The sequence below is a fragment of the Globicephala melas genome, chromosome 8, assembly GCF_963455315.2.
Source record: "Globicephala melas chromosome 8, mGloMel1.2, whole genome shotgun sequence".
Lineage (NCBI taxonomy): Eukaryota > Metazoa > Chordata > Mammalia > Artiodactyla > Delphinidae > Globicephala > Globicephala melas.
This window is the reverse complement of record NC_083321.1, coordinates 104,762,593-104,783,746: the sequence shown is the minus strand read 5'-3', so window position 1 is coordinate 104,783,746 and position 21,154 is coordinate 104,762,593. Positions and strand designations below refer to the sequence as shown.

At 47.3% G+C, this 21,154-nt stretch overlaps 1 protein-coding gene and 1 pseudogene across 1 annotated transcript in view; both read right to left on the bottom strand.

Moving 5' to 3' along the window:
- The window catches only part of NTM (neurotrimin), a 931,803-nt gene that overhangs the window by 898,963 nt on the left and 11,686 nt on the right, over positions 1–21,154 (bottom strand). The window lies entirely within an intron of this gene.
- Positions 18,134–18,249, bottom strand: LOC115844949 (U6atac minor spliceosomal RNA; annotated as a pseudogene).

Genomic DNA, 21,154 nt, shown 5'->3' with positions numbered 1-21,154 from the left:
AGTATGTCTGTACCTGAAGGAGGATGTGAGCTCAGGAGAAGTTGTTGATGGAACAGTTGTTGTTTTAAAGATGGGAGACACTAGAACAGGTGTGAGTGCAGGTGGAAATGGTCCAGTGAAGAGGAAAGAAGTCATGATGTATGGAAAGAAGAAAGAATTGCAAGGTTGCAATCCTTAGGGAGGAGGGGAGAGGCCCCAGAGCATAAATTCTGAAAGGGATTTTTTTTTTCTATTATAGCAGGAGCGAAGGATGGGTCTGGAAATGAGAGGCAGGTAGAGAGGAAGATTTGGTATCTGGAAGATGAGTCAGCTCCAGCTTTGAGTAGAGGGGAGAAAGTACAAACTTGCTGTCTCAGAGGAAAGGAAAGCAAACCTCCTAGGAATGCATAGTAGGATTCCCAGTCAGTAGTAAGTACCCACTGAGATTTAAAATGACATCACATTTTAGTTTTTCTGTTGTCCCAGCAGGGTCTGGCTTCCCAAGTCCAGGATCAGAAGATGTGGACAGCTGTTTTCAACCAGGCTTGCGGTTTTGCCAGGAAAATAAAACAGAAGGAACAAGAACAAGGGGGTTGAGGGAGTTTGCAAAGGAGGGATTATAGCCCCAAAGCATTCATGGTAAATAAGGAGCAAAGTGGAAAGAGGAGAGGGGCAAAAAATTGTGGGGTCCGTGGTTTCGGTAACGTGCTGTTGTAACCTTTGAGACAAGGGGGTATCTTTGGTGAGCGATGGAGGGTCTCGGTATTCTACATGGCAGAGACAGAGACACCTTCCCGAAAGAAGGAGTGAGCCCATCTGAGGGGAGTGAAAGCAGTGTCTCTTCTCGGAGCACAACCACCGTCCAGGAGGCCTAAAGACCTCCGAATCTGGGAGAAGTGTAAACGGATGAGTTGGTCTTTCTTTGCATGCAGTCTAAGCTTTCCCCGCTGCAGTTAAATCAGGTGTCACCTTCTCGAGTCCCCAAAGCCTAATGAAAAGCAGCTGCTTGTCACCCACATGGAGTGCCCTTTATTTTAATTGTGAGCTTGTATTAAGTCACCCCTTAAATTTCTTTATCCTGCCCCAGATCCTATTTCCTCACGATGGTCCTCATAGGCCCTATGATATGACCTTTTGATCATTTCCATGGAACGCTCCGGGATACTAGCAGATACCATAAATGTTCAATAAGGGGGACTTCCCTGGTGGCACAGTGGTTAAGAATCTGCCATCTGCCTGCCAGTGCAGGGGACACGTGTTCAAGCCCTGGTCCCAGAAGATCCCACATGCCACAGAGCAACTAAGCCCATGCGCCACAACTACTGAAGCCCACGCGCCTAGAGCCCGAGCTCCACAACAAGAGAAGCCACCGCAATGAGAAGCCTGCGCACCGCGATGAAGAGTAGCCCCCGCTCACCACAACTAGAGAAAGCCCGTGCGCAGCAACGAAGACCCAGTGCAGCCAAAAATTAAAATAAATAAATAAATTTATTTTTTTTTAAAAGTTCAATAAGGGTTCTAATAAAGGTTCAAGAGAACCAGAATGACCAGAGGATATCCTGCGGTGTCTGTATTTTTTACCCTGGATTGTATGCTTTGTTTTAATAATTACTTTCCAGGTACTAGTATTCTCTTGCAGGCTTATGTTCAGTTCTGGGTTGTTTCCAAGTATCTTTCCATCCCGCATAGGCACGCACTTGAATCTACACCGACTCCACGGTTTATTGGCAAGTGCTTCTTTCCTACGACTCCCATTATTGGGGCCCATCTTCTATGGGTATTCATTTTTCTAACTTTTTATTTTATACTTGAGTAGAGTGGATTGCCAATGTTAGTTTCAGGTGTACAGCAAAGTGATTCCGTTACACTGAGTAGATACATGTATCTATTCTTTTTCAAATTCTTTTCCCACTTAGGCTGTTACATAATATTGAGCAGAGTTCCCTGTGCTATATAGTAGGTCCTTGTTGGTTATCCATTTTGAATATATCAGTGTGTACATGTCAGTCCCAATCTCCCTAACTATCCCTTCCCCCCACCCTTCCCCCAGGGGAGGGAAACGAACTTCCCCCTTAAGTTCATCCTCTAAGTCTTCGAGTCTGTTTCTGTTTTGTAAATAAGTTCATTTGCATCATTTCTTTTTAGATTCTGCATGTAAGGGATGTTATACAATATATCTTTCTCTGACTTACTTCCCTCAGTATGACGTGGGTATTCATGTCACACGTTTTTCCTCTTAGTTTTCATTTTTGAACCTTTCCCAAGGGGCGTCATCTGCCAAGCTCCATTTGGCCACTGGGCGAGCAGGAGCCTCTGACAGTTGGTGCTATTTCCTCTGTGACCTAGTTACCCCTCTAGGGGAGAGAAGAAGTGGTCCCCGATGACCATTCTCTCTGAATGCAGTACAAGACTTGGAATCCTAGAGGTGCTCCGTGTATGGGACTGAGCAGTGTGACAGAGGTCACGATAATTGCTAAATGTGGATCTATTTTATCCTCGTATTTAAGATATGACACAATTTTCATGGTGTTACATCTATAACGTTATTTTTGAAATAGACTCTGCTGAGGGCTCACTGAGGCCGAATGCTCCCACCCGTACAAACCAGTGGAGACCCTGCCCAGGCCCTGCCAGCTCTCTTCCCTAAGTTGATGCCACATCCAGAAACCACCTCAGAACGAGTCTCAGCTCACAGGGCGTGCTGCCCCACAGCAGCAAGGTGACTTCTGCCAGGACCCTGATGGCTGAGCGAGGCACAGCTAAGCATCTCTTACCTCCATCTGAAACTAAGAGGCCACCCAGCAGACACCACTCATGGTTTAGTCTCTCTCTTGCTGAAACTCTTAGTTTAAATTAAAAAAAATAAGTCCAATGATCTGACTCCCATGATGATGAGATAATTATGGGGTAAGGAAGGAGATTTTCATGATAAAATACGTCTGAAGGGAATTCTTTCAGTTTACCATTTCTAATTGCTCCAATTAGAACATCTTGTCCAAATACCCAATGTCCTCAGAAAGAAGAGGGACACTGGTGAGCATGAAGGACACACAATGGAAGGTGGAGAAAAGAAGCAGCTGCTACAAACACATCTAAACATCAGAAATTAAAATACAGTGTCTCTATGGCCTGAATACACACTACATATCAAGCACGGCTATATATCACTTCATTTATCTTTATAACAACACTAAGACTCAAGTATTACGGCTGACTTAACGAGGTCAAATAACTTACAGCCAGCGCAGGACTCATCGGGGATTTGAAGCCTTGTCTACTTGTTTTTAAAACCCATCTTTTAACCAAAGGAAACAACTGAAAGAGACATCCCAGCAGTCTTCCCTGAGCAAAAGAGTGTGGCAAACACACTTAAATGCTACATATCTTGATGGGATGTGGACCTTCCATGGGAACAGGTGAATCTAGGTGCCCTGGGAGTTCAGTGGGGATACTTCAGAAGGCCTATAGGATTTTGTTTTTAATTAAAGGTTTTTCTGATCACCAAATATCATTGACTTTTGGGATTTTAAGGGTTTTAATATCTGTCTATCTGCCTACCTATCTACTGTCTTCTCTCTCCATGCCACTTCCACTGTCTTTTTCTCCCTCTAAGTTTCTGTCTGTCTCTATATATGCCTCACTCTTTCCATGTTTTCCTACCTCCAGGGCGGCGAGGGGGCTGTTTATTAAGGAGGCCGAGTATCAGACTCCAGAAACTTAGAAGGTTAGGCCCAGAGTGAGGAGGCAGAAAACTGGTTTTACTCCAAGCTCAAGGGAGAGATATTAAATAATAAGGAACACATGTCCTAGATTTTCTAAAACGTGACATTTTGAATGCTGTGGTCCACTGTCCACACAAACATACCTGCGCTTGTTGGAACTTTGGGGCCAACTTCCGGTTCAGCACAGAGGTTCTCTGTGAAAAGATAACCTCAGACTTCCTTCCCTGGCATCCTCCCAGTTCACCATATTCAGAAAGAAAGGGGAGCAAAATGTGCCCCAAGGCCATGAAGCATGGACAATTTTACACACATTCCAGAACTTAATCATTGGTATTGCCTGTAGTTGATAAAACCCAAGCTAAGAGAGAAGAGACAAACTGCTCAAGGCCACATAACAGGTGGTAGAATCAGGACTCAAACCAAGGTCTCTCTAGTTCTAAACCCCGTGCTTTGCTCAGCGCTGCAGGAATTTAGAACGAGGTGCTGTCCAGAGATAAAGATCATGCTTCTGGAGGGTGCTCCTCCGGTGCCTTACATCTCAGAAAAGGCGTACGGTTCTCAGCAAAAGGAGGTCAGAACCCCAACACGAGTCCTCATGAAAGCTACTAAGAGCAGAACCTGAATTGCAGCTGCTCAGTGAAGAGAGACTGGAGAGAAGGGACACGTGACATCCTAATCATCTATCCATAGCTTCCTCATCCTACAAGACTCTAGGCTGTGCAGGGTCCCTTTGCAGCTTCCCTATGCTGGCTGGGGGTGGGTACAGCAGCCATATGCCCACCGTCCCCCCTTCACTGCAGTATGCCACCAACCAACGCTAAGCTGTGCTAAGGCAATCAGGCCCAGACATATAATAAGATAAGCCTTATGAAAATGACGTTAGTGGACATCAAAATGGTTAAATGTTGGCAATTTTTCGTGGTCCGCGAGAATGCCGTAACCATGATCATCAATTATGACCTTCCTAATCATGCAGAGCACAGAGCTCAGGTCAAAAGAGGTTGCTGCCTGGACACCCACCCACCCACGTCTACGCAGGAGGAAGTGTTGTCTCTGTGATTCTGGAGAGCCAGCCGGCAAAGAGGAAGGTCAGATCTACTGAGTGATGTCAGGGTCAACATGGCAACTGATGCAACAAACCCAGAACCACGACTTCCCACCCAGAGTAGGGGAGCACAGTGTTGGCACTGTGCCTGTGTCCTGTGCTTGGAAGAGGGGAACGAAGATCACCTAGCAGCCTGTGAGCAGCTCATGTTAATGTGTAGATGCCATTCTTGTAGGTGTTAACTGTGAGCTTAGCTTGAATTGAGGGTTTGCGGGGGGGGACCACTTACTTACTGCTAGTTTTGAGATGTCTGTGTGAGTACTGCTGGCACAGATGCAGCAACGTGGAAGACTAGGCGATGGGGTCACAGGTATCTGTGTTCCTACGGAAACTATTGGAATATTTGTTTTATACGGATTTTTATTCACTTTCCAAACATGCTACTAAAGAGTGACCCTCGAAACTAACACACCATTGTAAAGCAATTATACTCCAATAAAAATGTTAAAAAAAAAAAGAGTGCCCCTCAACTGCTGAGCAAGTGTTTGTAGCTTGTGCAGTGGCAGAATGGGCAAGAAGCTTAGTGTTGTGACCTGTTTAAAAAATAAAGTATCTTGAAATAAAAAGAAAAAAAAAAAGAACAGGGCCGGTCCCAAGAGTCACACTCTCCCTCACCCCATCACTGGCTTCTGAGTGAGCTGACCACATAAGGACCACGACCTGCCTCATCACACTTCTCAGTGTTGCGGAGTCACGGGGTGAAGGAGGCTGTGTTTGCACAGGTGAGAGGAGGGGACTGACAGCCATGCTTCCGAGGCTTTAAGCCCCACTCCATGTCTAGTTTCTGTGTGCACCGAACTGCTGTCCACTTCAGTTTTCTCATCTGGAAAAATCATGATGAATGTAGCACCCTCTTCACAGAAACACTGTAAAAACTAACGAAAATAATGCATACGTGGCAATTAGGATCATACCTAGTACCTAGTAGGCAGTCAGTACATTTAAACCATTGTTATTATTGGAGACTATTCTTTCCGGTTGCAAAGCCTTGAAATCTTTACATAAAACTTATTTCAACTCTCAGTATGCAGAAGAGCCACTGTCTCTCTTCTACAACTCAGCTACCCCTGAATTAAAGAGGGCAGGACAGGTCCAGAGGGAGGTAACTGTGGTTCCCATGGGTTCTAGCTTGGAATGAATATCCTGGCAGAAGACTCAGGATGGTTGCCTTCTTTTTAAAGGACAACGGACCTAGTTGGGGGTGGGATGTGAAGAGGCAACAAGAGTTTAAGAGGGATTCAGAATCCACATGTACGTCAAGCACTGTCAGCAGATGGAATAGATATTTCTCAGCATATACGGCTTGTGTTATTTCCAAGTACCCAGGGATGCTGCTGCACTTGATTCCATATACATTGTTCACAAGCGCTTCAGAATTCACGGGAACTCTTATTGTGTTTTTTCTCAACCACAATATTTTATTTTATATTAAAAATAGAATTACTTTTCTGTGGACACCCAAGACATTTTCAAGCCCTTTTATTTAGAAATTCTAAAGACTGCCATTGAATGGAAAAAGTGTGAAACCAGGAGGCAAAAGACCTGACTTGCGGCCTAAGTGCTGCTCTTCTGACAGCCCATGGGACCTGGACTCACTTCATCTCCCTCTGCCTCAGTTTCCCTGAGGGTATTAAGAGAATTGGTGGCAGTGGCATTTCTAGTGATCTGGTCTAAGGAAACAATACTAAAACTGGAATAAGGCTATATTCGTGGAGATGCTCGCTGGAACATTATTTATAACAGCCCCCAATTAGAGCAACATAAGTGTCCACGCATAGGGTAATGGTACTGTACATCTACTTGATACAATGTAATGAAACCAATTAAAATCATGTTCCCTAATACTAAATAACCACATGGAAAATTGCCTCTGATCTAGTCTTAAAAGAAAAAATGAGATATAAATGATATGATTACAGCTACATAATAAAAACTATGGCAGAGAATAAGGGAAAAATGGGAAGAAAATACATTAACTGTAATTGTGCATGAGTGACTTTAAATCTTTTTAAAGCTATTTTTGTATGTGTCCAAATTATATTTAATAAGCATACATTACTTAAACTAAACTAAATACATCAATAATAATCAGCTGAGAGAGCTGAGGTCAGTGTTTTCTAAGGCCTTTAGTTCTAAAATCCAACTACAGCCATGAAGATTTCAAGAGACAACAGATCTGTGAAAGCCTTTTCAAATGTGTACAGCATTGCACCGCCATAAGGCCTTATTATTATTAACTTGTACCAAGTAGGAACTGACACAAATCCATTAATAAAGCAAAGGAGTGAACTGAGAAGGAGGGAGATGACACAATACCCCGCTTGCTGTTAGAGCTCTTTCTGGCCTGAGTATTCTGATGCAGCCTTTGCAGGAAGGAATTTCACACAGCTTTTTGCTGTGCAGCCCTCTCTGCCCTTTGTGCAGACATGATTGTCAAGCAGGTTTTATTGCATTGTCAAGTGATGGGCAGAACAGATGGCCAAAGCCCAGCCTGGGGACTGGTGTCTTCCTGGAGTGTCAGTGATGCTTGTGGAGGGGAGGGGAGGCATGGCGGTCCCTATATGGATGGGCCTTGGGACCACACAGAGGTGAACACTAAGCACGGGGGGCTTCCCTGTAGAAGACCCCACGGAAGCTCACTTCCACACCGTAACGCCCACGTGAATGTAAGCACACCGAGGAAGGAACCCAGGAAGGGAAGTTTTTAGCCCAAATCAAAGGTCACTAGTTACAGTGCATGTCAGTACAGCAGCAGCTGCTAGATTATGTCTATATTTCATCCAAGGTGTATCACCTAATCATCATTCATCAAGGTGGGGGGAGGGAGACAAGATGAAGCGATATCAGAAAACCAGAAAAAAAGCTGGACTTAAATTCAAGAGGTCTGGGTTTGACCTGTGACCCTGCAAGGTACAAGCCACATGAACCTTGAACTACCTCACCACCTCCCTGAGCCTCCGTCTACTCATGCATGAAATGAGGTGAACCTGCTATGGAGAAGCATTACAAAGGATCAGGTGCCTGGTACCCCACAGGTCCTAAGGGGTCATCTCAGCTCAGCCTCTGGATTTGAGGTAACCTTGAAAATAAGGTCAAGCCCATGGTTTGAGCTTCCAAATGCCTCACACGTAGGTGCGTGGTATCAAGAGAAATCAGAGTCAAAAATGAATTAAATATACACTTCCTATTCTCCTCATCTACCTGTGTCTTCTTTTGTTAGAGTTCTAAACTCTAGGCCATGTTGCTTCACAAGACGAGGAGAATTTAAGAGCTCAGACGGCCAAAGGGACCGGTTTGTCCCTGTTAGGCCCGAGTCCCTGCCATGGCCCTTTGGGGTTGGCAAGAAAATCACAGGCTTTACTAGGTCAAGGGGCCTTAGAAACATGAAGCCCAAAGATAAGAGACCCGAGGCTCAGGGAGGTGAAGGTGCTCAGAGTTGCACAGTTAATAAGTAACAGAGTGGACACTCAAATTTAGATTCCCGTCCTTCCCAATTGAACATTCTTTCTGCTACGGAGATTTTGATGATTTAAAATACACTTTTCTGGCTTGAGAAAGAAGACATAAATGGAATGGCTATGGAGGTTTGAGAACACATACGCGGGTACGAATGACCCCAGGGTGAGAGGGCAGGACGCATGTGCGGAGACGCGGGGAAGGGCAAGACCTGACGCTTTGCGTCGATACCACAGTTTTAAAAGTTTAGTACAATTTCAACTCTATTTACTCCCTGTGGATTTAACCTCATTTGTTAGGCAGGACAGACATGGGCCCCGTTTTGTAGACGTGGAGGGAGGTGAAACGTTTTGCCCAAAGTCTCAGAGCCCATTAGTGGCAAAAGAAAGGCGGGTGGCGAACTCTCGTGACACAGAGAGGATTCTTCCTGTGATGCGACCCCTTTCAGTGGCTCATGTGCTGGGTGTTTGTGAGTGTTGGAAAAGCCACATGGGCAGTTCCCAGCCCCAGTTACCTCTGCACACTTGTGTGCCCTGTCACCTTTAGGAGCTACCAAACCATGTCAGGACCCTGGGTGAGCAACTCCTCAGAGGTTGTTGCCTTGGCCCCGGGAGTCCAAAGACATCAGAGTGTGTTTATCTGCCCAGAACTTTAAGTCACTGGGCACTTTTGCTACAGATAAATATAGGCAACCACAGAACGAACTGAGCTGCCGTCTGGTGCTGGGGATAGGGGGTGGAGGACAAAAGCGCGGAAGAAGCCAACCCGGCTTTATCAACTCCTCCACGCCTTTCCCCAGCGGGCCAGCACCGAGGCACCAGCCACTTGCCTCTTTACAGTTTTAACTAAAAGGAGCATTACAGAGGTGAATTAACATTTAAAAAGAATGTAAAAACTCAGAGCTGTTCTAATGATGATTAATGGAGAGCTCTAAGGGGGCCGTGACCTGCCAGTGTCATTAAATGGATTGGCAGGTTTCTGCGCGTTAATTCTAAACAGCCACAGGAGTTCCCCCACTTAACAGAACGATGATATCGGAGAGAGAGAAGCAGAGGAAAGCGGAAAAAAGGGAAAAAAGTTTGCCTGAACATGTCCGCCCGTGTGTTGGGAGAAGACAGCCAGGGAGCAGAGGGAAGGAGATAAATGATAAATTAGACCCTGCCCGTCAATCACGTTTCCTAAATGTTTTATGTCCCCAAAGCTATAAAAGCAATATTCCTTTCTGCCCTTATTGGCACCATTTCTGTACGGCAATCACATCAGTCTCCTTGGGGATTTCAGCTGAAATGTGCTTTGCCTTTTCTTTTTGTATTTACTCTCCAGCCTGCGACCAAGCGAGGGTCGGAGTCCGCATACAAATGGGCAGGAGAGAGACCCGGTGACCTGCAGAGGCAGGCAGGGGAGCGAGGGGCTGGCGGCGGGCCCTGGCTCCACTGTGCCCACAGCAAAGGCGGGGACAGCAGAGGCCAGGAGCTCTGGTTCCTGTCCTGGGATCCTGGGGTGGCCTCAGCAGCAAGGAGGCCCAGGCCTGCTGCAGCCCGCGGCGAGCGCTCAGCGAAAGCCTTGCTGACTCCACGCGTGCTGTGAGGACAGGGGTGGGTTTTGGTCCACTTTACTCACGGCTGCCTGATCAGAACCTAGAGCAGAGCCTGTGGCGCATCAGAGGCGCCCCGTCAATATTGGTGGAATGAGAGCGTGAAGGAAGGAGTAATGAACAAGTCTATCCGTGACGAGAATGCACGGCGGGGCCCTGTGGAGAAGCCACGTCAAGTGCAGACACCTGGGCCCCGCAGAGCCTCCGGGCCACGGGCACTCAGGTCCTGGGCACAGTCAGCGGCTCTGCTCTTCCCTGGAACGCTGGGAGGCCAGCTTCCTCCTAGCCTGCTCTCTGAAAACGCACTCAGATTCCCTGCATTTTGGAGCCGGAAGGGAACCCAGAGGGGTGAAGGGGCTGGTCCAAAGTTCCTCAACTAACTAGTCTAAGAACCAGCACTGGGTCCCTTCTAGGGTCTTCTCCCTTACGCAGCACCCTGCCTCTCTCCCTCCCCACCGTGACCCCCAAGTCTGCTGGCACAGCAGTCTCAGCCAGCCAGCCTGCCCTGCATCCCTGCGTCAGGGAGAGCTGGGGCCATGGACGGGCAGGTCTCCCTGGAGCTCTACCTGCCAGGGAACTGGGTTTAGGTTATTACCCGTGGTGGAAGAGACAGGGAGACGGAGAGAGGTCAGGAGAAGGAAAGAAGGAACGCACCCTAAACTAGTATTTGGAATAATGGGTAGTCCTGGATGATGTTATATTTTGCGTGTCGGTACTTTTCAAGGCTTTCCCCTGCAAGTCATTATTTCAGCTGATTGGAAAACGGCGCTGAAAGACCTGCTTCTCTGGTACCATTTTCTTCATATCCTATTAGTTGCAATACAATTACAGAGAATACATCAATTCCTAGCCTGCCCGCTGCTGCTGCCGCCAGAGCCGCCTATTAAAAAGCGGCCTTATTAATGGAATTGTACATCTAGGATTAATCGGCTTGCATGGGCCATTTACATTTCTCATTCCACAAGCACTTTTGTTTGCTTAATAGTCTGAAGGAAGTAGGAAATGACACAACAAAAGCCTCTCCCAATTGCCACGTGTATCACTGGTGGATTTAACACCCCTTCCTCCTTTCATCTTGAAGTGCTGCCCAGGGATAAGATCCAGCACGTGCCATTGGGGAGAAGCAAGGCGGCGGCGGAGGGGATGGGGGAGAGGCCTGGGCCAAGGAGGGTGTGTGAGCTTTGGGGAAGGAGCCCAGGCTGCTGTTCAATGTTCACGAGAGACACGCACAGGGCCAAAGGCCCAAGAGAGCAGGATCCCGGTAGGGTGACGGCGAGGGGGACCCTGCATTCGCGAGACGGATGTACCCTACCTTCACCATGAGAGGCTCCAGCAAGCTGTGCTTTATCCAGGCGGAGCTGCTGTCCTGGTCGGGTCCCTGCCATGCACACAGTCCTCCGTCCATCTCCCACTCACGGCTCAGGTGCATCAGCCCCAAGTCACTCCACTCCTGGGCCGAGCAAAGCATAGTGTCTCGCGGGGGGGGAGTGTGGGAGCCGGTGGAGGAGAACACACACGTCCACTGGCCTTGCTTTCTTCTGTTGCTGTGGAGGTGGAGGCCTTAGGACGGACAGCTGGGGGCTTCTCTTCAGAACTTGGGGGAGGAGAGTTAAAGAGCATCACAGCAGAGTCCTTGAGTTCACTGGATTCCGAGAGACCCGGTAAGAGGCCGCTGTCTCTGCAGCCGCAGTCTGCCCAGGGGTCCCAGAGAGATGCCAGCCATCTGAGTGGGCCCAGCGTGATGGCAAGGGAGTGGTGCTGAGATGGGGACAACGGAGGCTAGGATGCTGCAGTCCCCCACCCTCCGTCTCTGTCAGACTCTCTGGAGAATGTGGGGATTACACTCTTACCCAGGCAGCAGCAGACATTTACCCCCAAAACATCCTTCCTGCAGGGAGTTTCCTGGGACATCAGAGAGAGGTTGAGACATCCCAGGGAAAAGTCACTCAAAAATCTTAGACCTCGAACCTTTTCATCAAACCCCGTGCCCAGAGAATCCAGCCTGTGCTGAGCAGAATGGGGCCTCCGAGGAGAGGGACACACAGGTACGTAGGTTCTGAACTGGTGGGGCTGCAGCATTAAACCACAAGGAGGGAGTCCAGTCTGAAGATGGACAGAGAACGGATTTCCTCTCCCCGGGCGGGAGCCACACTTCCCAGCCAGGGACAGTTGTCCCCCTGCCCACCCTCTACTCCTGTCCTCTCTTCTACCTGCTCCAGGAGGCGATGCTTATAAAGGCTCATCCTTTCGACGCCGCCGCCTTATTGCATTTGCTTCTCTTTTTGTCTCTGGCTGGCTGGCTTCCCCCGTGACCCACGGAGGTCTGCGCAGGTCGAAAATGATGGACAGCTGAGGCGTATGAAGCCTCAAGGCCCTTCCCAGCCAAGGGCTCTGGTTCAAATAGAGGGCTCCGGTCTCGGATGACGTTACTGCAGCAGCCGGGTCCATGATGTTGAAGTGCTGTAATACAGTATGACTTTTCGCCTTAATGGAATTTTTCTAGCCCACTAGGAAAAAAAGACTCCATTAACCACACTACAAAGGCCCCTACTTATTAGTATTTTAGAACAGTGGCAAAACGTTTCGTGAATCTCATTATTGCTGACAAATATGAAAATTGAAATCAAAGTTGGATTTTCGGCTACAGTGCCTCATACGCCAGCCTCCTCCAACCCCAGCTCTTGCATCAACACATTTACCCTTGCAATAGTTTCAGCAGAAGATGGCTGATTTTCCCTCTCCCCACTCGCTCCCAGCCCCCGCCAGGCCCCGCGCCCTCCCCGGCTTGGACCCTATATATTTTGAAACATTAAATCTGACATATTCATCTTGGTGGCTGGCACTAGCTAACTAACGGCATGTTTACCTGTCACGGATGCAGGAATGGGCTGAGCTGGGATGCTGCTACCCTCCACCCTCTCTCCTCTCGCCCCCAAACCTAGCCTTCTTTTCTGCAGATAAAAGTCATTTGACTGATTGCAAATTCCTCGTGATATCAGGACAGAAAAAAAAAAAAGGACTTGTCAACACCTTTCTTTCTTTCCCCTATTAAGCATACTGTAAAAATCAATCCCTTTTGTCACTTCACTCTGCTTGCGAGAATGTTTAATGGATGTCATGGGAGCTAATGATCGCTGGTAGAAAATTCATTTTAGATTTGCTATTTATAAAGTGCTCAGTACTCAGGTGGGAAATTAACATGAGGCAAGGAACCGGCTGGGTGGGGGAGGGCGGAAGGGAGAGCCGGCCCTGCCAGGCTGGCATGAGCTTTGTGTAGGTGGCACCCAAGGCGGTTCTGTGGGCAGATGACACATGGGTCAGAGGTGCTGTAGGGTTCAGTGAAAAGAGCATAGGCTCCGGAAACGTCTGGACCCTGGCGAGCTGACTTTTCTGAGCCACAATTTTGTCAGCAATAAAATCCTACCTGCAACACCCGGCTCACAGATTGTAGAAAGGATTAAATAAAATATCACACATAAAACATTTACCAGTGCCTGGCACTGAGGGCTAGGCTGTGTTCAAGAAAGGTTCAGTTTCTTTCCCCACAGCCCCAAAGCCCTGGGAGGGGACCAGGACAGGGTGTGGTCGGCCCAGAATTGCTCCAGGATCTGGAACTGGCCAGGGCTTCACTCCCAGGCAAGCCTGCAGAAGAACCTGGGGCATCCAGGTGATCACACTAGCCAGTGGTCCTCAAACTAGAGCAACGGCAGAGATCGGCATCACCTGAAGGGCCTCTTCATCCGCACCCTGCTGGGCCTCTCTTCAGAGTTTCTGAGTGTTTACAGGTGTGGGGGGGTGGGGGTAGGGCCTCCGAGTCGCCATTTCTGAGAAGTTCCCAGGAGGTGCTGACCACACTCTGAGAAGCACCCTGGTGGCCGTACACTGGGAACTGTCCCCTGAAGGACGATGTGGAACCACCACCAAACCAGCACCTCCAGATGTAACAAGTCCATCCCCACCTGACTGACCCTCGCCCCTCAAACTGGTCTGGGACTCAGAATTGTCAAGCAAATCAGCAAACGCAAGTTCACTCCCTCCCAAAATTTACCTCGCTGGTCAAGCAGAAGAGGCAGGTGCCGGATTCACTGTCTGGTTTGCGTCCATGCAGAGCCAAGCCTCTGGGTAGCTGGTGCCTCAAGGGCTCTGGTGGGTCAGCCCTCCTGGCCCCCAAAGTTGTCCCAGTGACACGTGGAACTCCAGGTCGGAAGGCGCTGGTCCGCCCCTCACCTTTCTTCTAGTTTCTCCTCTTCCTGGCCTTCCCCCGGATACTTCTCTGTTATATTTGGATTAACTGCAGATCTCCTTTGATTACTCACTGTGTTGAAACAGACAGCCTGTTGCCACGTGTTTGATGACTGAACCCCGGGGGAGTTCCTATTTGCAAGGCAGCCAGTTACCGAGCGCTCGGCCTTACAAGCGCTCCTTGAGCTGCTAATTCATTGTTTAAGAAGTTGCTTTGCAGTTTCTGATTTTTCAATAACAGGCTTCTCACGAAGGCTTTAAGCTTCGGAAACAAGCCGAAAACTGCTTTTTCCGTCATTTACATAAACACCAGTGGATCAGGAGGGAGAAAAAGGGAATACTTTTGCCTGTTATTCCTGGGGCTCTGGAAGCCTCTATGCGTAGCGTGTCAAGGCTGCAGGTCTGGAAAAGTGCCGTGGGAAGTGTGCGGCTCCCAGAAAATTCGCCCCGGCGAATGATAAAATCCTGAAATTTCTCCTGACGCCCAGGCTTCCGCTTCGCCGAGCTGGGCGGATATTCTGGGCACCAGCAAATTGTTCTGTCAGCAAGCGGCTCCCTCAGCTGCATCCCGTTAGGATGCCTGTCACTCATCCCCCAGTCTTTGAACCGCAGCCCCGCCCTCTGAGGTGGCATCCTGCCACCTGGGACAGGTAAGGGGGTGGGGAGTGGCTGTAGAAAAGCTGTCAGGAGGCGCGGCCTGGAGGGGAAGGGACGCAGTCTCCCTGAAGCTGCCCCTCATTTCTGTTGTCGGGGGTGTGAATCCAGGGCGTGGACCATAGTAGGTGCTCAGTTTTCTCAACAGAGGGGAGGAACTTTCTGGAACGTGGGCCATTTTCAACCACCATCTGTTTGTCTCTCTGTCTCTCTACTTCTCTTTCTCTCCCAAATGGAGATTTTACAAATAATCCAATGAGCCAGGAAGAGCAGCCGTCCTTTTTTTTCCCTGCCAAACCATGTACCTCCCCATTAAAAAGAAAATAAACTGTGAAAACTTACTTTCACTGTTTAGTCTCCAAATTCTGATCGGGCTATTTTCCTTAGGTACCGAACGTGTATGGACCAAAACTAGGGTGCCAGATAAAGACAGAACAAAAATAAGATGCCCAGTTCGATCTGAATTTCAGATAAACAGCAAATAATTTTTAATATAAGTATGTACTATGCATAATTAAAAGTTATGCGTTGTTTATCTGGAATTTAAATGTGTCGGGCATCCTGGATTTTTATTTACTAACTCTGGCAACCCGAGCAAAAGGGAATTTGCATTTACTTACGTCGTCTACATATTTCCATAGCTTCCATACCACGAAGCTTGCTTTGTCTGGTGGTTCTTTCCTAAGGTGGGAATATTCCAGAGAAACCGAGACCCCTCCCATGTGGCCCACAGAGCCCTGAGGGGCGGTCTTTCCAATCAAAGCTCCTCACCTGTGCTGCATGACTGCTTCACGTCAGCGGTTCTCGATAGGGTGACTTGCCCTCCAGAAAGGCTTCTTGAGACGCAGGGAGCTGCCTTTTAGAAAGTCCCAGACTTTCTGGTTCAGGGACTTTGCTCAGATCAGACTGGACGGAAGCCCTGGACTCCAAGGCCGACTCCTAACAAGGAAACCTCTGGGAGGGATCCTCTTAGGATAGAATCAGTGGGTTAAAGCAGGTCCCCAAACCCTGTTGTTCTCCTTTTTCAGCTTTTTAAATTCTCTTCCTGGCCCCCTTCCATCCGTCCCTCTCAACGCTGAAACAAGTGTGTGCAGGGTTGCACGGTGCTGACCCTGCAGGAAGGACACACCCGGCAGAGAGCAGCTCTGCAAGGTCACGGAGAGGTGAAAGCGTATCAGTGTCCTGTCAGTGTCTATAGTCAGTTTCTGGGTCAGTGTCCAGGGTCAGCGTTGGGGTCAGTGTCCAGGTCAATGTCCAGGTCAGTGGGGCTGGAGAGCAGTATGAGGAGGCCTCTGGGAGACAGAGCAGGACCGAGGCTGGGGCAGGATAGGGCAGGATAGGGAAGGACCCTGCCAAGTTGAGGAACTCCGGCTTTATCTTGAGAGCCCTGTGGGCTAGTGGAGATTCTTAGCAAAGGACTGAAGTGGGAAAATTTGCTTTTGTAGCAAGATAATTAATGATGGACAAGATGGAGGAAGGGCTGAACTGGGATGCAAACTGGTAGCAGGAGACCCATTCAGACACAGCGTTAGTCCATAGACAATGATGTCAGCCTGAGCCGACAGTGGAGACGCAGGGACGGTTCAGAGACAGAATGGAAGTGAGCTGTGAGTGACTGTGGGAGTGCGAGGGGGGAGGGGAGGGAAGGGCGTGCAGATGCCTTCATGGGGAGGGACAGACACTAACACCTACACTGTTCAGAAACCTCCTAAGATCCTTGGCTTTACTTTTCCAGTATGAATTGAGTGACAAGTTTCCCAGGATAATTCAAGTAAACGTGAAAACTACATTCTAAGGAAGTTTAAATATCCCATTTTACAGATGAGGAAAATAAAGCCTTCAGGAAAAAGAAAAAAACCCCTCGATTTCTAAAGTTAGAGTTAATGATGGAACTGGGATGAGAAAAGGATATTCTGATCGATGTGGAACTCAAGAAATATATTTTACACAGATAGGTTCTGTAAACTGGCAATGTAAAACTCTACCTGTGTAATTCCTTGCAGAGTTAATTAATTTGAGAACTGAGTTGGAGATGAGCTCTGACCATGTCTGGGAGAAGGTCTCTCCACCTCCTAGACGGTGGGGCAAGAGATGGAAATAAGTTGGGGGTAGGTCATATCGTATCTTACAAATCCAGAGGAGAGAGGAATATAGCCAATATTTTCTAATAACTATAAATGGAGTATAACCATTAAAAATTATGAATCGCTCTGTTGTACGCCTGTAACACATAATATTGCACATCAGCCACCACACTTCAATAAAAAATAATGATAACAATCATTTTAAAATCCAGAGAAAAAAGAATGTTGTGAGGAAAGGAGTGATTACTACTACGTGGAATCCCTCTGATTTGCTGGCCAGTGCTCTCCATTTCTATGCAAACAACTATGTTCAGTCCTTTCCTGCTTCCTGGAAAAGCCAGCTTTTCCAGAGCTATAGGCACACACAGGAACCTGGATACACATGCATGCAGACACAGACCTTCCCCAAATTATACGCAGAGAAAATAAAAACTGTCAAACATAAACTTCTTCAGCTTCCTGTCGCGAAGCTTAAAACTCTGCCTGCATCCGTACAGTGCCAAAGACAGCTAACTTTCTCTCTTTTTTCCATTTTGCTTTATTGTGGTAAAATACACATAACATAAAAGTTACCATTTTAACCGCTTTTAAGCATACAATTCAGTGGCATTAAGAACATTCACAACGTTGTAGAGCCATCAAATTTATCTCCCCAAATCTCTCATCATGCCAAACAGAAACTCTATACCCATGAAATAATAACTCCCCATCCCCTGCTCCTGGTAACTTCTATGCTATTTTCTGTCTCTATGAATTTGCCTATTCTAAGTACCTCATAGAAGTTGTATCACACACTATTTGTCCTTTGGTGTCTGACATTTCACTTAGCACAATGGCTTCAAGGTCTTTCCTTGTTATAGCCTGTGTCAGGATTTTATTCACTCATTTCCTTAAGGCTGGATGGTACTTGGTTGTATGTACAGACCACATCTTGTTGATCCGTTCCTCCATGGATGGGCACTTGATTTGCTTCTATTTGGGGCTATTGTGAATAACGCTGCTATGACCATTGGGGTGTAAACGTCTGTTTGAGTCTCTGCTTTCGACTTTTGGGGGTATATACCTAGAAGTGGAATTGCTAGATCATATGGTAATTCCATTTTTAATTTTTTGAGGCACGAAGAACTGTTTTCCACAGTGGATGTACCGCTTTACCTTCCCACCAGCAGTGCATGAGGGTCCTAATTCAGTTTCTCTGTACCATCACCATTTTTAAAAACTAATAACCATCCTAACAGGCATAAAGTAGTATCAAATTATGGTTTTGATTTGCATTTCCCTAATGACCAGAGATGTGGAAAACCCTGGGTGAGATCAGAGTGGCGATGCCTTAACCATGTGTTTCTTGTTTAGGCTGAGGGCCTCTCGCATCCTTGTCGAGGGAAGTTTAACCTCCCCCCTTTCATACAACAGGCGAACTGCCTCTTAATATTCACAGCCCCCTTCTTCCATGGTTGTAGGCCCCTGAATTTGTCTGGGCATGTGGTCATCCAAAGTGGATGGTACCTTTCCCACCCTCTCCTGCATCTCAGTGTGGCCGTGTGACCAAGTTCTGGCCCAGGGCGTGTGAGGAAGGGTGTCCTGTGAGGGCTTCCAGGGAGGGAGCTTCTTTGGGATGCAGTCCACATGTGCGTCTGCCCCTTCTTCTGTTTCTTCTCTTTCATCTCACGGCCTGGCCCAAGGATGCTGCCAACTTAGACCATGTACAATGGATCCAAACCACAGAGAGGAGGGAGTCCCTCAGGAACTCCAGCCAGGAACACAGTGGAATGTTTTTGTAACCAGAGAGATAAAGTCCTATCTTCTTTAAACAACTCTCACTGTGTATTGTTGTCATTTGTGGCTGAATCCAATGGTAATGGGTATTTCCAGATACGTGGTTCCTTCTTTAAATGCTAGCGATACTGGTCTGTCCCCTTCTCTTTAAGACCCATTTTTCTGCCTGTGCTCAAGATTTGCTCCCACCCCACCCCTTACATTCCCCGAGGGCCCTCACCCAGTCAGGCACCTCCTGTGCCTCCCTTCATGCCCCCCTTTAGCAGCCCCTACCACACTCATTCAGAGCTGGCCTCCCCATCTTACAAAGGTAACAACTTCTCTCCAACCGCAGCCCACCCTTGGTCTCTCTACTTTCTCTCTCTTTAAAAAAATTTGAAATAATTATCCACATTTTTATTCTCACCCCACTTTATCCTCACACTATGGCTCCAGCCCACAGGACTGTTCTCCCAAGAGGACAGAAGATATTCTCATCCCTAAGTCGGACCTTACTTAATCCTCAGCAGCATTGGATTAGGCTAACACTCCTGCCTTCCCCAAACACACATCCTCTGACCCCGATGCCATCATCCTCTCCTGGTTTTTCTCCCATGTTTTGGCCACTTCTCGTCAATCGTTTTCCCAAGATCGCATCCCTTCCCAATCCTTAAATCCTAGTTGTCTGCCCCGTTTCTCTTCACCTCCTCTCTACTGTCTTCCTGGGTAATTAACTGTGTCTGCGTCGAAGACCATCTTTGTTCAAGCTCAGATAACCTCCCAGGGTTCCAGACCCGTCCAGCTAACTTCATAGTGCAGTGCTCTGTGTACACAAATAAAACCATCATGACCCAAATTGCATTCATTACCACTCCCCTAAAACCTGTCTGTGTCCCATTTACCCGGATACTGGGAGTCCTCTTCCATCTCCCTTTCTCACACACCATTGTTTTTGCTCTCCATCTCCAGGTCACACCCTCTAAGTCCAGGACCCTTGGATACCCGTGTCTCTACATCTCTGCCACGTATTCTCACCTGGTTAACTCATGCCTGATTGGCTGCCATACCCTCTACTCTTGTCCCCTTTTAATTCACTCCCCCACTGCAACTAGAGGAACATTTTAACATTTTTAAGTAACCCAAATAATGTTATTTAACGATTAAAACTGCAAAGCTAATCACGCTGCTGTCGGGCATACAGCCTTTCCACACCCTTTCTTCCCTCAGAATACACTCTTTAACAGGAACCATAAAGCCATTCAAGGTCTGACCTGTGACTACTTCTCTACCTACACCCCTTGTCTTTCTACCTACAACCTGCCCCTCCACCCCCGCTTTAACCCCACAAACTATACAAACACATTCAATCTAGCCAGATGGGATACTGGATTCCTAAATTCCTACCATGCTCTCCTGCCTCTAGGCTTTGGCCTACGCCATTTCCTTTCATTGTAACACTTTTCTCTCCTCTCACCTGGTTGAATCTCTTCACCTTTGTGTCTCAGCTTTAACATCTCTTCCTTCTAGAAGAGTTCTCTGACCTCAGAGATCTAGATGCTGCCGTAGCAAACATGACTTGCTTTTATCCCAGCACATAGCATGTTGTATCGAATTGTCTTACTTCACTGAGTATAAGAAGTAGGACCCGTGGTTTATGGCCAGCGCACAGTAGGGTCTGAATAAATCATTCTGGAGTGGATGAGATATAAATGTAAATAAGAACTCGGCCATGCCCTTGAATCTATGATTTTGCTTTTTTTTAAATCATTCACCTTGGTGATGTGGACATGACAAGTCTATATCACTTGGGGATGACACGAAGCTGATGGTGACAGCTTATCAGAATACAAAAACAGTCTCAATGGATTTAAATAATGGACCCACGTGAAATGAAATTTCATGCACTTAAAAGCAAGGATGGGAGAGGTCTTGAATAATTTTAGTCAGGGGAATGAGTGCGACGCCAATGAGCAATCGCGTGGAATATCTGAAAAGGAAAAGAAACGAATATAATAACAAAGTGGTCCTAGATGTAAAGTCCACACCGTGGTAGGTAATAGCCCACTCCACACCCTGCCGGTCCGACCACATCAGGAACCGTCTCTCTGGTAATGCCTTTCAGTGGATCATTATCAAACTGCAGCAACTTTAGAAGATAGTGATCAGGATGATTAGCCGTCTAGAAGTTATGCCCCTGATAAAGACGAGAAGGAACTAAGAATGTCAAGATAAGATAACTTGGGTCCATAATCGTCTTCTCTTAGAAAGAAACTGCATCGCACAATATGACTTGTATTTTGAGTGGCTCTAACTGGCATAAGTTAGGAAGAGGCAAATTTTTGCTCCACATAGATTCTCCAGGATTGTATTCAACTGCAAGTAATTGAAACCTAATTTTATGGGGACTTTTTTTCCATAAATAATAAGTGTGGACATAGGTATTCCAGAGCTGGCATCACTGCTATGTTATCTTGAACTTGGGGTCCTTCTGTTAGATTGAGCCATGTGAAATTGTTCATACTCAGCTGGTTTTGATTTACTAAAACAACAAGTCCATTTAGTT